We start from the raw sequence: 16,833 nt of genomic DNA on the forward strand, positions 1-16,833 counted from the left end.
CTCTTTTTTATATATATATATATATATATATATATATATATATATATATATATATATATACACATACGCACCTATTTATTTTTGATTGAGAATATTAAACTCAGTCTATCATCTACAATTATCCCAAAGAATTTCATTTCTTTTGATGTCAACCTCATGTAATTGAAACTTTATTTGAGTTTTCTTTAATAGTTTCGTTCAGGCTCCCAACATTACTTACCATAAAAAAGAAATGATATTTTATAATGACATTAATTTATGTATTGTGTGTTTTTGTTTACATCTTCAGTCATTGTGTTCATCCATGTGCAGCTGGCTCTCTGGTGTTTTATCGATTTTAAAGAGGGTGACACTGTTGAAACCCTTGCTTGTGTTCTTTGACTCTCCTTATGTGCTTTATATCTGAATCAAAGTCAAAATATAAAGAGATCAAAATTTCAAATAATCTCATAGATATATAAAACTATTAACACGTTTAGCTGCAATGGCACCGTTTTTGTGTTTAAATCAAATCAGGTAGATTGCGTGACACACCTTTAGGTTTAACGCTGTTAAATTAACAGAATCAGAATCTCACGCCGACCCGAGTCACAAGCAAAGGTGCTGATAGTAAGCCGAGTTCAATTTTACACCCGTTTCCAGGTGTTTGTAATCACGCGCCGCATATTTCTTATCTTAAAGAAAGAAATGTGCAGGGGAAACAGGAAGAATGGCCACATTTTGTTTGCATAATTCAAAACACTGTTTTGAATTTTGCTGTCAAGTTCCTTACTTGGAAGGTTTTGTCGTGTTTTTGTCTTTTTGTTTTTTTATGACAGAGAAGCAAATCCTGTGCCACGTCACCGGCCTGAAGAATAGCATAATAAGAGCAAGTCTCAAGCAACTTTAATGGATTTTAGGTTGTTTGCATTTGTCTCTGAGATGAAGCAGGGAACTATAAGCTCAAATATCAATAACGTGATACAGAACACTGAACCATCAACCAGAACATAGTCTTATAGCTGAGACCAAACTCTTCTGAAAGAATTTAAATTCAGCACCAATCAACATCTGGGCAAATTCATACTTCTACCGTTTCTCTATTTATTTTTTTTTTTTTTTGCCTCAGCCTAACTGAGCATCATGTGAGTGAAACTAAAGAAATGCATCGGGTTCATTTAGATCCACCGGGTTTCTAAAGCACAGCTAAGTAGAAAAACATTTCCTCCTGGAAGTTAAAACGGTTTGTAGCTAATTACTTAACTGGAACCTCTTCTGCTTGCTGCCGCGGACCCTGCCGCTCGTTCGTTAGCGTTTTCTCTCCTTCTCCAACATGATAACAGCTGAAGCGCCGAGGAACAAACTGTGTGCGTCTCAGAGGCGCTCCTGGCAAAGAAGCCATATTTGAGGTTGCAGGGATGATACGGTGGCACCTTGTGAGGAGCCAAAAAGTGTGTGCATGCGAGATACCTAAATCCCAGATGCTGTGACGCTCTCACAGCTGACACACAACAGCAAATCAAAGGAGACCCTTTTTTTGCGGTCTGCCAGAAATAGCTGCAGCCCATGCTCGGGGAAGGAACAGGGTGTTTCTCTGGCGAAAGTACCATTTTTCGGACTGTGGCTCCCATTTTGAGATATTTGTATTTGGTAAAGAAAAAAAAAAAAAGAGGATTCTTAATGCCGGGGAGCTCTCGGGTCCAGTGACACCCTTTCGCTCCATCGCTCTTTCTCTTCTTCTCTTCTCCAACTGCCGCAACAATTCTCATGACAACCATAATGAGCACACTCACATTCTGCACGATACCACTAATTTGAGAAATTTCCAGCACAAAGACATAATTAGACAAACTAATTAGACGAAGACTTCGCTGCGCAGAGATCCTCCACAGTTCAACTCATCCGCCTACCTGCCGACGACTAAAATAGGAAGCAGCCGTCAAGCCCATCCATGCTTATTCCCCTCAGTTAGTGCAGTGAGATGTTTGCGAGATGGCGCACAGGGGAGGATAACGTGATCTCCCCCTGCGGCTGCAGCAGGCGCACAGCAATGCCTTTGTCCTGGCTTCAGTGTCACGTAAGACAAACAGGTCTTACTAGGTCAAACTGTCCTCCTTTTTAAATCTGAAGCTTCAAACTACAAAAAAAAAAAAAAAAAGGAAAATGACTGCAGGCCGGGCTGGCACCTGTACGCCGCTGCGTAAGACATGTTAATAAATCAGAGCGAGACACTCAATGAGCACTCCAAAACACACCGAGTTCTGGTCGAGGTGTTCGTAGTGAGCTATAGGTGAAGTGGTGGGTTTACTAATGAAGAATATGACAAGAGTACTTAGAGAGTTAGAGTGGCGAGGGAGGTAGGAAGGTAATTGATTTTAAAAGTGATGGGAAAACCCACAGGTCTCAGGAGGGAGCAGAAAACTGTCTCGACGGATACAGAAGCCCCAGCTGCCTCCAAGATTAATGGAATTAATTCTTAGTCTCACTTAAATACATTTTATAATGGGAACCTAAATTAACATTTCATAAAGCCCCTAGAGACGGAGTCAAAGTGTAAATTGTTACAATTTTTTTACAAGTTTTTTTTTTCTCCCCCTCCTGTTCTAACAATGAAGCCTTTGTCCTCTCAACACGTGTTCCTCCTGGGCACTCCGAGTTAAACAGAATACCCGTGTTCACTCATTAGTATTCTGTACAGTGCATAATAATAATAATAAAAATAAAAAATAAAAAGGCCATGAAGTTTATTATCATAGGAACGCAGGTCGACTGGTGCATGCGCAAAAAATAAATCCTCCAAGCCCACACGGACGCTCGGAGGGCCAGGCACGCTTGTGCACATGCGTGCATATGCATCAGTGTTTCCAAATGCTTGGCAGACTGTCGCTGCATTCGCAGTGCAGAGTCTCGGCAGTCGTGGGCAGATTTGTAAGAGCAAAACAAAGAGATGCAAACTGTGTGCCACAGCGTTTGTTACTGCTAATTTTCTGTCAGGTCACCCGGGTCCAGGTAGACTCGGCAGCGAGGGATTAACAAGTCAGAACCGAGGGTTTTCTGCGAGCGCAGGCTGCCCCTGAAACCCATCATTCGTATGCATTTATGCACACCAAACACATCGCAGCACTGAGCAAATATTCTACACACAACGCGCAGAGATCCACCGCCTCTCCGGAGGCCTCATCACTTGAGCCAAACCACTGCAGCAGCATACATCTTTGATAGCAGTTTTTAAACCTATTAGATCCTCCTATATGGCCAGCGCTGCGCTTACAAAGAGTCGCTCTCAATGGGATAACCAGTATAAATAAACCATCAGCAAATCCAAAATAGGGCACACAAAAGGCAAAAAAGAAAGTGTGCTCCTCACGCACGAGCATTTGCACACACCTCGGAGACAAATATCAAAGTAGTAGGTTATACATAATGGCATTTGAATATAAAAGGGAAGTACCTGGTTTTGTGATGCTCCCAAAGCCCAAAAGACAGAAACACAGCGGTGGCAGAAGCAAGAAAAAAAAGGAAACAAAAAGGCTCCCACTGGCAGTAACAAGACAATATTACTTAAACTATCCTCATTTACAGAACTTCTTTTAGGTTACTCCTCAAGAAAAAGGGGGTATTTGCACATTTATTTTTCTAAACGTACCGTATTATGCTGGTGTGCAGATCGATACCTCTGATCTCAAGGATAAAGACCTGAACAAAGTGTTTTGGTCTAAATATGTATTTCATCATCAACAAAAGGCTCAGCAGAATGAACAAATATGCCATCTTCGGGGTCTGGTCCTAATAATAATAGCCGCCTGATAGACTGCGGCTCTTCTTCTGCCTGTTATATGTGAACCACAGAGCTGTAATTGTGCGAACCACAGCAGCCGAGAGGCGCTGAAGTGGGAAAAGACTGACATCTATCATCGAGTCCTTTGGAGGAATCAGGTAACGTCCAGATCCAGCGAGGGTAGAGCTCTGGTGACATTTATCACTGACTGGGAGTGATTAGTGCCACTGAGGCTTCGCTTTTGTGTCCTCGGGATTAAACGGGCTGCATTCTTAAAACGTCCAAATACTATTTTACTCAAACACTGCCCCACAAAAAGACAACAAAATATGTGATTAAAAAGGACAAGTATTCCTTCAAGGGGTGTATATCACCCGCCACCTTACGACGCCAGAGTTTAGACTAAGATCGTCTTCCGTTCAGTTGTGCACAATCGCATGTAATTTCACAAGATGTCGAGCTCAGAGACTCTCAGCTACTTCCACGTCAAGTTTTAGCTCAATATCTACAAAACCGACTGGATTATCTCAATTTTTGTGTTACCTAATATGGATTAGTTGTGGCGGCCATCTTGAATTGGTTTGACTCCAAAAGCTAATGAGTTCTAGATGTCCTTCCTGTGATTACTGTCTGAAAGTTTCACTAAAATCCAGCCAGTGGTTCATAAGATATTTTGCTAACAGACAAACAAGGCTGACTCATGCAGCCGATGCTAAGGTTTTAAGCAAAGATTTTGCACACCCAGTAGCACTTGGAGCATGTGTTGCAAATGATTCAATGAAACACGTTCAATTTTAGCTCACTTTCTGTAAAACTGACTAAACTGAAGCCACTTTCATGTTTTCTAAGGTAAGTTGGCCATCTTAAATTGGGTTAGCTCCAAAAAAGGCAATCACTTATAAAGGCATATTTAATGAATATGTCCTAAAAGTTTCATTAAAAGGGAATGCTGTCAGAATTGTTTAAATTGGTAAGCATGTCGGTCCGCGCTCTGTCTTCCTGCTCGTTAAACGTAAAAATGACAGCCGCACATCAGAGCTGCAGAACATTTAAAATAATCCTGAAGAGCACACAGGTCCGTCTGACATCCTCCAGTAAGGAGCGATAGAAGTCAATTTGATTTTTGGGACAAATTAAAAAGAGATTATTATCATCGACTGAACTTTATTTGTCGGCAGGCTGAAACATCGATGGACTAATCGCTTTAATAATCTGCTTTGTTTAGACGCAATATCAGAGGATTTACAGCGACGACCACGGACCCAGCAGGAAAACCTACCCATGCGGGATTTTAGCATCGTGAACTAAATGTTAACGTGCAAGTTGTGCTGCAGTAGGCGTGCCGCCACATTTGGTGGAGCAAAACCCCAACTCTTCCGCACATTACCATTGCAATAAAGCCAAATAGGAACATTATATAACTCAGCTTTAAGGTGTGTAAGCCGAAGCAGCTCCGCTCGATCACTTGCACTTGGGTTCGGTGGGATCTGAAAGGTGCATTCGGATGCCCTGTGGCGCCACCTGGTTACTATGGTGATGAGACCAGATTAAATAGGAGCCACCTTATTATTAAAAAGTCTGGCTTAAGGCTCAGCGTAACCTGCTGACCCATTAATCACTATTTAAGCACAGCCAAAATAAACCCAACACTTCAGTCCAACTTGGAGAGAGACTTCACCTGTGATGGTTTCACGTTTATACAACGAAACATTAACGGGTTGCATTCGTTTTGGGTTTTTGTTGGGTACTTTTTAGCTTTATGCAGTCTTTTATTACTTTCAGCTAGAGTTTTATGACTTACGGCTTTCATCCGCTGTTTTTCTCCTTTTAGCTAATGTCCTGCTATTGTTAGCTTTAACCCCTCACTTTCAGCTTCCTCAGCAGTCATTCAGCGCTCGGCGTTCACGCTGTATTCTCACAGAAAATTCAACTTCTCTCGTAATTAGTATCCACTTTTGAAATGGTTTCCTCTGTAGGCATTAAAGAGTAACTTAACAGACGTGACCCTGTAAATGTTTACTCACCAGGTTCCTGTTGTTCTTCCAGCTGCAGGGATACTGACTCACCGATGGATTTGTTTATGGCATTTATCTGTCTCATTGAGGATTTTGAAATTCATACATGTCATTTTCTTTCCTTTTCATTTTGAGCACTTTTTACTATTAAAGCACCGAGCTTTTCTCTGTAACCCGTGGATCCGTCTCCGAGCCTACAAGGAATACCAGCCTGCATTAGGGCTAAAAACATTTAGCATATAGTGCAGTGCAGCTGATCGGCTCGCTCTGGGAGTTGGTATTGACTGTCGCTAATTGTCTAAGATCGGCAACACTCACGTGAACCTGAAAAGTGAAACACTAAGGCTCTGTTCACAGTTATTATCGCCCACTGCGGAAAGGCAGAAATGATTATGATTCGGTCAATTTTACAAATGCTGTGCTGAAATCCGATGTGGCTGAGAGTCAGTCACAACACATACTCCACGTGCTGGTCATTGAGTGGGATCTTTGCTTAAAACTGTCGCATTTTAACTAGTGAAGACAACCCTGTCTGTTAGCAAAATATCTCATGAACAACTGGACAGATTTTAGTGACATTTTGAGAAAGTAATCATTAGATGTACATCTATAAACGATTAATGTTTGGACTCAATCCAAACCAGCTGCCACAGCTAACTGACATTAGCCAACACTAAAGTGGTTATAACTCAGTCAGTTTTACAGATATTGAGCTAAAATTTGACGCGGTAGTAGCTGAGAGTGACATATCGTGAAATTGCATGAGATTGTGCATAACATTGTTTTTATGTTTGACCAACTTCGTCCTTTCTCTTCACAAGATGATCTTAATTTAAAGCTCTCACAGGAAAAGCGCCGGGCGATATGCACTCCTCCAAGGGATGCTAGGCCTTTAATTAGTATTGGTATTGTTATCGGTATGACATCATGTCAGGATCAATATCAATATCAGGGAAAAGCAACCGTGATTTCACTCAGTGTATCTAAGAGTTTTCACACAGCTGTATATTAGACTTACATTAACCAGTACACAGTCTGAAAAATACTGTACTTTGGCACCATTTCTGCTTAGCATTTATCACTGCAAAAGTTATTTTGTTCTAAGTAGTTTTTTTACAAAACCTTTTGTCACTTAAAAAAAAATCACCTCATAATCCCGTTTAAATTTGTCCTTAATTGGACTGAAATCAAGTGTTGTTCCAATTATCTGTGCACTTCTGTCCAACAAACAGATCAAGACCTTTCAGTTTCTTGTTAAGTCAAAGCACGGTTCCATGTTCGAAAGAAGTTTTTGTCAATTTTCTCTACAGCTCTGCTTTCTAGTTTAAAAAAAAACAACTTTATGTTGATGAAATAAATGATAAACAGACTTCACCCTCCATGTTAATATAAAGCAACCAAACAGCAGCTACTCTTCAATTATAGTCTCACAATCAGCTACAATAAACATGAAGAATCTGAATGAAATGTAGCAAAAAAAAATGTAAAGAGGTTAAAAAAAAGGGTTAAAAAACAACATTCAGCACAAAATAAACGTACTTGTTGCAAAGTCAGTGAAGACTGGTCAAAAGAAATTAATTAACAAAATCTGCACCATATTTTTCTCATACAGTATGTGTCTCATGTGTCCTTAAATTGAAAATTGTATTTGTGAACAGCTGCCAACTACCATTTGTTTACCTACAGAAACAGCCGGAGGGACTGAAAATAGGTCAACAATGGCCGCGTCCACGAAGAGCCGTTTGGGATAGAGAAGTCCAGCAGTTCTGATATAATGGTGCGTATTTCTGCGCAGATTTGTTGAGTAAAATATACAGACAATAACATAAATTTGGTTAAAACGGTAAACTAGAAAAGGCTGCGCTAAAAGCCGCGTGGTTCTGAATGCCGATCTGCCTTCATGGCGCTCCGCCGCCCTGCCTGATCCCAGATGTTTACTCTTGATGTCATTCCTTCTCTTGTCTTTTGCATTTAGCAGCAGAGTCGCTCTCGTGTTTCCACCTTAACGTCTTCTCTGAGCTTTCACGTTTGTCCAAATCCCACACAGACTCCATCCAGCCGAAATGTCGGTCAGTCACGTGACTTAAGCTTCCACGTGATGTTCGGCGGGTTCAGCTTTGTTTACGCTGACTGCGTACCCACACTTCACAACAGCATATCAGTACATCTGGAAAACGACGCGAGTAAACGCTTTCAAACTGCATCATTTCCTGTAGCTCAAAATAACCTGTTTTATGTCTGCTTTCTTCATTTACAATATCCTACTTACAGTGTTACAGCTGTTGGTCATTACCCCTTTCTGTGTATTTACAGCAAGAAATATACAAGCTAAAAGATTAATTTGGTGATTATTTTTTTTAAAAAAACAACACTGCTATAATATTACATTGAAATTCTGAAAATTATTCAGCAAATTCAGCTACCCCAAACTCAGCAGTGTACAAACCATTCCACAGAATGCACAAGGCTCCGTGTGACTAAATGATAAATTAGGCCTTTTATCAGCGACGGCTACCCAGAGGTGCGTATTTGACTCCTCGTGTGGAGCATTTCACAGGCTCAGCTCCTGATGTATGTGGGCTGCATTCTGACAGTGGCGCTGAAGGATGACTCGGGGAAATGGGTTAGAAGAGCAGAGAGAGAGAGAGAGAGAGCAATAGCGGGTTGAAAAATGTCTGCCTGCGCGTGACGGCGCTTCGGCGCGTCACCGCACGTCGCTGTCAAACGGGGGGGGGTTGAGCCTGGAATAAATGTCAGCTCCGGATCCTGGCCCTTCAAGACTCTTTATGCTACAATTAGTCACTTGTTTATGACAGAAATGACTGGGTCACTGTCATTCTGTTAGATATCCAGTGTGAGAGACAAAGAAAAATCAAAACAGAGCACACAATGCTGGTGGAAAAAAAAAAAAAAACAAACCTAGAGCTTGCAGAAATTTGTACTAAAGCTCACTGGGTGCTGACACAATGAAAATGGACGCGTTTTCACCCAGCCGTACGTCGGAGAAGTCAAGCAGCCGCAGTGCACACTTCATACACTCTCCTGTGATGCATCTGAAATGAGAAGTCCTAATTATTATTTCCATTGTGCCCCACTCCTGTGACAAGGACCGCTGGCTGTGAATGATTATAATTATTACCCGTAGTAGAATAGCAGTCATGCTGTTGTATCATCAGCAACATCACCCAACACATCAGGGTCAGAAACCAACTTGAAATTCATGTCTGCGATCCAGTTCATGTCCTCTGTCTTGAGATGTTTAAGAAAGCCCCTTGACTTCTGCTCAGATGTGCGGCGCGTGGATTTCGTTTTGCCCCCCCGGCGCACCGAGGTAAACGAAATGGAAGGGCTTGTTGTCAGCTGACTGAATCTGATAGGAACACAACCGGATCTGCTGAACTGCTCTCCTCCGTCCACCACAACTCCTGATGAAACACTGCTGACTCAGCATTCACACTACTGTTTGCCTGCTTCTTCTATTTTTTGTATGTTTTTTGCAGTCTAATTACTTACTGCATACTTCGTGCTGTTTTAATCATTCACACAACAAAATCTTCAGTTCATTCGGTAGATAGGTTAGATGACTTTTAGTTTTTCTAACCTTTACACTTTTCAAAATATGTTACTTTATTTTCAAATGACTTCCAGACTGAAATACACTGAGATCTCTTTAGTTTGTTTAAAAACATTGTTTACTTTGTAATCTCCTTCAGCTTACTTGCTGTATTTTTGTCTGTTTAATGATACTCTTAGCTTTTGGCTACTTTCAGCTTTTAGTGACCATTCTGCTATGTTGAGCTTTTAACTATCCTCTTGCTACTTTGTGCTTTTAAATTTGCCATTTGTTAAATTTTGCTAGATGGCTTTTTGCTATCTTTAGCTTCGAGCTCATGTTTTGCTACTTTTGGCTTTTATCTAGTGTTCTGCCTCCTTTAGCTTTAGCAACACAGCAACACAGTTTCTGCAACCAGTCACTCAGCACTCACACAATTTCCCTGGTTTAAATAAAAATGTTCCCAAATGTTTGTTGTTGTTGTTGTTTTTTTTTAAAGAAAAGGACACAAATGTCACAATCTCTACAAACAGCGGCACAATTAAAGAGAGCCAGATCTTAGGACGTCACCAGCAGACTCGACAAACTCAACTGTGAAGATTTATAGCAAAAATACAGGCTGTCTACTATTTGTACATAAATTTGCAGCATTGTTTAGAGTGGAAAACAAGGCTGTCTTGAATGGCTGGTAATTATGTACAGCACGAATAAAGCGTGGCGTATTTCTGAGGCACTGGTGGCTCGTAAAGTGGTAAACAGACAAAACAGCATTTAGAAAATGAAAGGTGCAGGGAAACATCCAGGGCACAGTGAGCTCCTCTCTTATTAGAAACAACACTTTTTTCCTCTCTCGCGACTGTTTGTTTCTCCCAACTGGAACCCTGAACCAGCCACCACTAACTATGTCTCTACCTCTTTTTTCTGTCCATCCATCCCTTTTGTCAAATCTTATCGCCTCCACCCGGCTTTCAGTTTATCCCTTTTCCATGAAGCATGCTGTCATGTTTTGCTCTCTTTCCCCTCATCGACTCCCACTTTTCTCCACATCATATATAAAGATAATTAAAGGCCTAGTATTCGTTGAAGAAATGCATGTCGCCAGCTGCCTTTCATGCCAGAGTTTTAGATTAAGATCATCTTATGTTGAGAAAGGAGAGTTGCAGCTATTTGGTCAAACCTTGAAAATAATCCCATGCCATATCAAGAGTATATATTGTGAATGACTCTCAGGTACTATCGCTTCATATTTTAGCTCAATAGTTGAAAAACTGACTGAATTATAGGCATTTTTCTGTGTTTATTAGCTGGGGCAGCAAACTTGAATTGGGGTCGACTCTAAGATGTACATCAGCTGAGGATGTACATCCAATAATTACTTTCTGCGAGTTTCATTAAAATCCGCTCACTGGGCTATTTTGCTAACGCTACAGACAAACGAACACACGCAGGCATAACACACAGACGCGGGCAAAAACAATATCGCCTTCACCTACAGCGGTGGGCAATAATGAATGTGGCTTATTCGAATATTCAAAAAGCTGACTGTGTCCGGTGTAACATGAGTGCTTTTCCAGCTCCAACATGGCAAAAAAACACGCTCAAATTATACATGGGGCACGGCAAACAAGTGGAAAATATTAGTGCTATTGTATATTGTAAGCTACAGCTGTTATTGGGGTTGTGTGCGTCATTACAAAGGGAACAATACATACGAGCGCACTGTGTTAAATCAATTAAAAACCAGCCCTGTCATATAGCTTCCTCGCTTTCTGGAGCATGTTGCGAAATTGCCGCTTTCACACACAGCTTACGTCAGAGCACTCGTATTCCACAGCGTTCAGTCTCCACCTCTTTCTCAGATTTCGCCGCGTTGCCGCAGGTTTCAGTGGAGTTAAAAAGTCAAGGGGGCCCGGGAGACAAAGAGAACTGGGGGAAATTTCGCATTATCTTTCTATTTGCAGTGCGAAGGCCCGATGTGGAAGCAGGAAATGAGCTTTGAACGTCAGGCCTGTCCGCGCGTGGTCCCAGTGGCCACCGGCCTGCATGCTGAGATCAAGCAGGCAATGCAGAAAGTGGTTAAAAAGAGCCCAGTTTAATTGGACTTTTATTTGTTGATGGCTGGAATCCTGATGCATTGCTTTAATTATCCTGGCAGAACTAATTCGCGAGCACGGTTGCACGAACGAGGCTGGACTTGAGGTAGCATCCAAATGCTGCTCTTTTTTTCTCTCTCTTTTTAGAACCCCCTCCATCTTCGGAGCACCTACACCTTCCACGGGATACTCTCTGATTTGACTTGTAAGACGTGTGTGACGGCGTAAAACCCTCTTACCAGCTGAAATGAATGAATCCACTAAAAAACGCCCAGCAGCCTACCTTGAAGGATTGCATATCGAAAACCGCCTTTCATGCCAGAGCTTTAAACTGAAACCATCTTATGCTGAGAAGGAACAAAGTTGTAGTTGTTTTGGTCGAACCTTATAAATGACCTTATGCTTTATCTCATGCTATACTGTGAGATCTTGCGAGATGTGCTTGCTAATGTTCATTAGCTGTGGCGGCCATCTTGAATTGTGTTAACTCCAATAGTTAAACGGTTGTGGCTCATGAGATATTTTGCTAACAGTCAAAAAGGGTTGACGCCAACAGTTGTCGTCAGTGTTGAAGTAAAAATGTTGCACTATGTGTAGTGTTTGGAGCATGTGTTGGGAGTGAAGTCGAGCTACTACCACACCAAGTTACAGCCATCTTTGTGTTGGCTAGGGTGGCTTGGCTGTGGCGGCTGTCTTGAATGGGATCGACTCCAAACGGTAATCAGTTGTAGATGTTCAGTGAATAGTTTTTGAGATCGTCATTCTAATCTGTCCAACGGTTCACAAGGTATTCTGCTAGCGGTACAGACATACAAACACAAACACACAGAGGCAAAAGCAAAACATTATCGCTCAGCCTTCACCTTCAGAAATGGGCAATTTTCCTCATCCTCATCCTTTTATACATATATACATATATATATATATACACACACACACACACACGCATATGCTGGGGCCCATCCAGATCCTAAATGTGAGCCTGTCCATGTTTCTTGGCCCTCAGAGTCCAGAGCAGCCCTCATCAGCTTGAAGTGAAAAAAGGAGGGGGCATCCTCTGCTCACATCCACGCTTAGCCCTATCAACTGCTCTGTCAACGCCACGGAGCAGCCAATCAACGCTGAGCGCCTTAATGTTGTTCTGATTGCATTGTTTTTAATTCATTACATCAGCCTGCTGTAACAGTTTCGCCTCTGCACCGCACGCCTCATACTGACACATATTTCTAAAAGGGGGGCATTCTTTAAAGTAGATTAACACAGTTTGCCTGTCAGCTACCGATGTAATTTTTTTTTTGTTGCCTCTCTCAGGCTCTGTTTGTGTGTGTGTGTGTCAGTGAGAGTGCAGTGGAATGTATATGTTTGTGTGCGTAAGCCCAAATGCGTGCGTCTTCCTGGAACAGCTCCCGTCTCGGGTAGGGAGGGGGGGCAAAGAGCTCAGCAGCGCCTCGGTCCCTCAGGACACGCTGCAGCTCCCTCCTCGCGGCCATGAAAAGCAATCAGAGCCCAGCCTTCTCCCCTGGACTTACCTCTGCCTTTAATTACAGAACTCAGCCGCCGCAGCAGCAGCACAAGCGTAGAGAAAGACTGCCTCCGTTGGGCAGCACCAAGCTTGTCGCAGACCCAAACACAGAGCTGTGTTTAAGGGGGGGGTGGACACGGCAAGCCTCTGCATACAGCGGCCTGATGTAATGCAGCTGGTCCTGATGGGCTCAGCGTGCTTCTACCTAGACTGAGACAGACCCAAGGTTGCTGGTGGCGATAAAGTGAGCAGAGAAAACTGTGGCACTCCAGTCATACAACACAGCGGGGGCTCCACACAGCCAAGGGAAGCCCTTTTCTGTACGCCTAATGAGACGCTGTCACCTGGTAAAAGTCCGAAAAACGTCACAGTTGTGTATGATACTGCAGCATTAGCTTCCCCCTCCCCGCCTATCCTGCTTCGCAGTGATCCCAACATACAGTGTGTAAAATATTAATCAAAGGCATGATCCATGAATAATAAGCCCGCTTGTAGGTAAAAGCTGATGAGGATGAGCCTTGGTGTGATTGAGGCTCTCTCTGCAATAAGAGAGTCCTGACACGTGTGCCTGAGGGCTGAAGAAGAAGAGAAGCCACAGAGCACACATGGGCAGAGGAAGATAAGAGTCTATGTACACAAGCTGCTGGTTTTATTGCTGCAACATAGCACTCCGACAGCATTTTAAACACATTTCCACAAAATCTGGCAGTGCTGTCCTTGCTACAGGGGAACAGAGCTGTGGCGCTGTAATGTGTCACCGGGCTCCATTCTTCACCCAATTTAAACTGAGCAGAAAAACGGCCCCTTTTAGTGACAGCAGCGAGACTGACCGGGAGGAGGAGGAGGGATGGCAAACGCTGTCCGTACAAATCCTCGTGCCACGCTCGGCATGGCACGTCTCGCATCCGAGACGCGTGTGATAGCGATCACGGTTTCCACATTTATGATCTTCAAACAAGGCCGGCCTCTCCCCTAGTTTTGTCACGCAGCCCTGGGCCCAATGGCACGCTGCGCCGTCACACGTGATAATGACACCCACATAAACGTGTCAACTCAATTTGTCCCCCTTATAGGCTCCCTTTGACTCAATCAATGCATGGCCTTCCATCTGGTTTCCACTGCTGCCTTCACATTAGAGAAGGAACGGGCAGACGAAGTGCACCTCCCTCCCTTCCCCAAACCCTCCTGCAGTTCAACATTATAATGTGTTCTTCGAGCAAACACTCAAATGAGAACTCAGAGTGAGCCAAAAAGTCAAAAGCACCTCATCGAGTTGGCTGCAAAGGTTGCATAAAAACCAAACCATGTCAGGTCAGTAACTAGGCAGCGCACAGATTATTACCTGTGGAACTGCCCGATCTTTAAGTCGAAACAGATATTGACACCAGGGTTGCCCAATTTATCGAAGATTTATCACCGCCGCAAAATCAATCTGCGCCGAATCAACATAGCAAAAGACTGCAAATTGTAGTCATGTGAGGAATGGTTAGGTGACACGACTTAAACGGTAAACACAGGATGAGTCCCACCTTCATTGGGAGGAAAGATGAGAAGCAGATGAGTGAGGAAATTGTGGGTTTGTCTCAACTGATATTGCGATATTCAGCAATAGTGCAAACGCAAAATCGCAAAATAACAGCGAATCATAGCTCTGAGCTGCATGGTTCGATGGCGGTGGCTGACATGTTAAAGCACATAAAGAGTTTTGGTGCATTGTGATGAGAGAAACGAAAGAGATGAAAGGAAAATGACATTGTTATTGCGATATTCAACAACATTGCAATATCAATATTGCAAAGGACTGCTAAACATGAAGTCCGATGGTGAGATGATAGTGGCGGAGATGTTAAAACACATGTTGTCAGCATATTAGTGATGCAAAAAGGAAAGGCGCTAAGTGTGAAAAATGTGGGTTCGTCACATTGATATAATATTATCCAACAGTATTGGATATCAAAATTGCAGAAAGCCCTCAACAAAGTTGCTAGTGGGATGATAGCGACTGAGTTTATAAATCCCACAGAGAGTGACAGGAGCATTGTGAGGAAAAGAGACAAAAAGATGAGCGAATTTATCACAAATGATAGTGTTATCTTGACGTGCAACGGCGTTGCGATTTCGATATCGCAAAAACTGCGAGTTGGATGGTGAGATGATAGTGGCTGAGATGTTAAAACACGTGGAGTGCTGGAAGCAATGATCAGTTAGAAAAAATGCGTCTGTATTGCAAATGATAACATAATATTCAAATATATCGCGACATCAATACCGCAAAACTTATGTGGGTATTGGGTGGTTGGATAACAGAGGTCACAAGGCTGAAACAGGAAGTAGTGAGAGGACTGTAATGAAAGAAGAGGATAAAACGAGCAAGGAAAATGTGTGTATTTCCCAGCATATATCGTTATCGTAATAATCAACAATATCACAGTCTCAATATAGCAAAACAGAATTGCAAGAGGGACGGCTAGATGATAGAGGTGTTTGGGAGCACTGTGATGAAAGAAGAGAGAGGGATGAGCCAGGTTTATTGCAAATTATATCATAAAATTTGAACAATATTGTATGTTTTCCTAGTATCATTCCTAACAGACACACACCTAAAAAAAAAGCCAAATTAAAAATAAAAATTAAGGGTTGTTTTTTTTTCTTTTTTCTTGTTGTTCAAATGCATTCCAACTAAAGTGCTCTTTACTACAGAGTTACACCTCCACACAACCAAGCAGACAGGCTGTTATTGAGTGCTGCAGCTCATTATTTTTAAGAACGTTGTTGCTGCTGCTGCTGCTGTTGCTGCTGGCCGTGTGTGGCTGACTGGTACTTCCAGTAAACATCTGTCATGAAGCATCCTTAAAGGGGGAGGGTTCTACAGACACACTAAGCTACTGATCCAGTGACCCCTACAGTGCAGGCATCCGCACATGCCTATAGGCGCACCTGTGCGCACTCAGGACCCGTTTGTTAAGAATATCTGCCTCTAAAGTGTTTATGAGTCATTTATTTCAGCTCATCACGGCGGAGGGGGCCTATCTGTAAGATGATGTGTTATCCCATTAGGTTTCAATGGCCCCATTCATGAATCATTCAGCGCTTTGGACTATGGATTACCCCCCACCCCCCCACCCCNNNNACTATGGATTCCCCCCCATACCCCCACCCGTTTTTTTTTAATGCATTCCTTATTCATAGCAGGGGCAGCGCTGCTCAGGCTGCGGAGCGCTGATTCAAAATGACGTCCGCACACACAGGCCACTGTTTGTCTCCAAAACATGCAGGCAGAGCAGGACACATATAGGCTGCCACCGATTCGATGGGATGGGGGGGCACACGTGGCATCTGAGTCCGTGTTGAATTTCTCAGGCTTTAAAGCGCACCTGGTCAGAGGAGCTCGCGCTTTAAGTAAAGTGGGGGGTTGGGGGGGGGTATTATTATTTTATTTATCCGGCAGGGAATGGGGTAATCGATGGGAGAGAAGGATGAATGTAGGCTACCACAGCTGTCCCAGAGAGAGAGAGAGAGAGACAGAGACAGAGAGAGCTACTATTACACCGCATGCATGGTGTGTTCTCCGTTTGGAGCAGAAAGAAAATGTCCGATCAGAGCAGATCAGGTGGATGGAAATCAGAGTGAGTGGAAATCAAGCTGTCATCATGTGCATACCTAATGGGGTACACACGGCACGCTGAATCAGAACGATTTGGCTGCTTACCTCCAGAGCGTCCAAACTGCGTTATGGTTATTTTTTTGTTTTTTTGTTTTTTTTTTTCTCCCCTCCTCCTCCTCCTCCTGTCGCAGTGGGATCCTCCTCAGCTGCTCTGGACAGGAGAGATGCGTCTTTCCCCGAAATGCAAACAGTTCCCCTGCATGTCCCCCCCTTACGTGCCCCCCCCCCC

The 16,833-nt window shown here is 43.0% G+C and overlaps 1 protein-coding gene across 1 annotated transcript in view; it reads right to left on the bottom strand.

Moving 5' to 3' along the window:
• The window catches only part of nexmifb (neurite extension and migration factor b), a 76,465-nt gene extending 59,652 nt beyond the window's left edge, over positions 1 to 16,813 (bottom strand). The window contains exon 1 of the mRNA XM_017424145.3: positions 16,650 to 16,813. The gene's annotated coding sequence lies outside the window, so the exon portion shown is untranslated. The remainder of the gene's footprint in view (positions 1 to 16,649) is intronic.
• Between the last annotated feature and the right edge of the window lie 20 nt (positions 16,814 to 16,833).

This window comes from Kryptolebias marmoratus, linkage group LG9, assembly GCF_001649575.2.
Source record: "Kryptolebias marmoratus isolate JLee-2015 linkage group LG9, ASM164957v2, whole genome shotgun sequence".
NCBI classification, from domain to species: domain Eukaryota; kingdom Metazoa; phylum Chordata; class Actinopteri; order Cyprinodontiformes; family Rivulidae; genus Kryptolebias; species Kryptolebias marmoratus.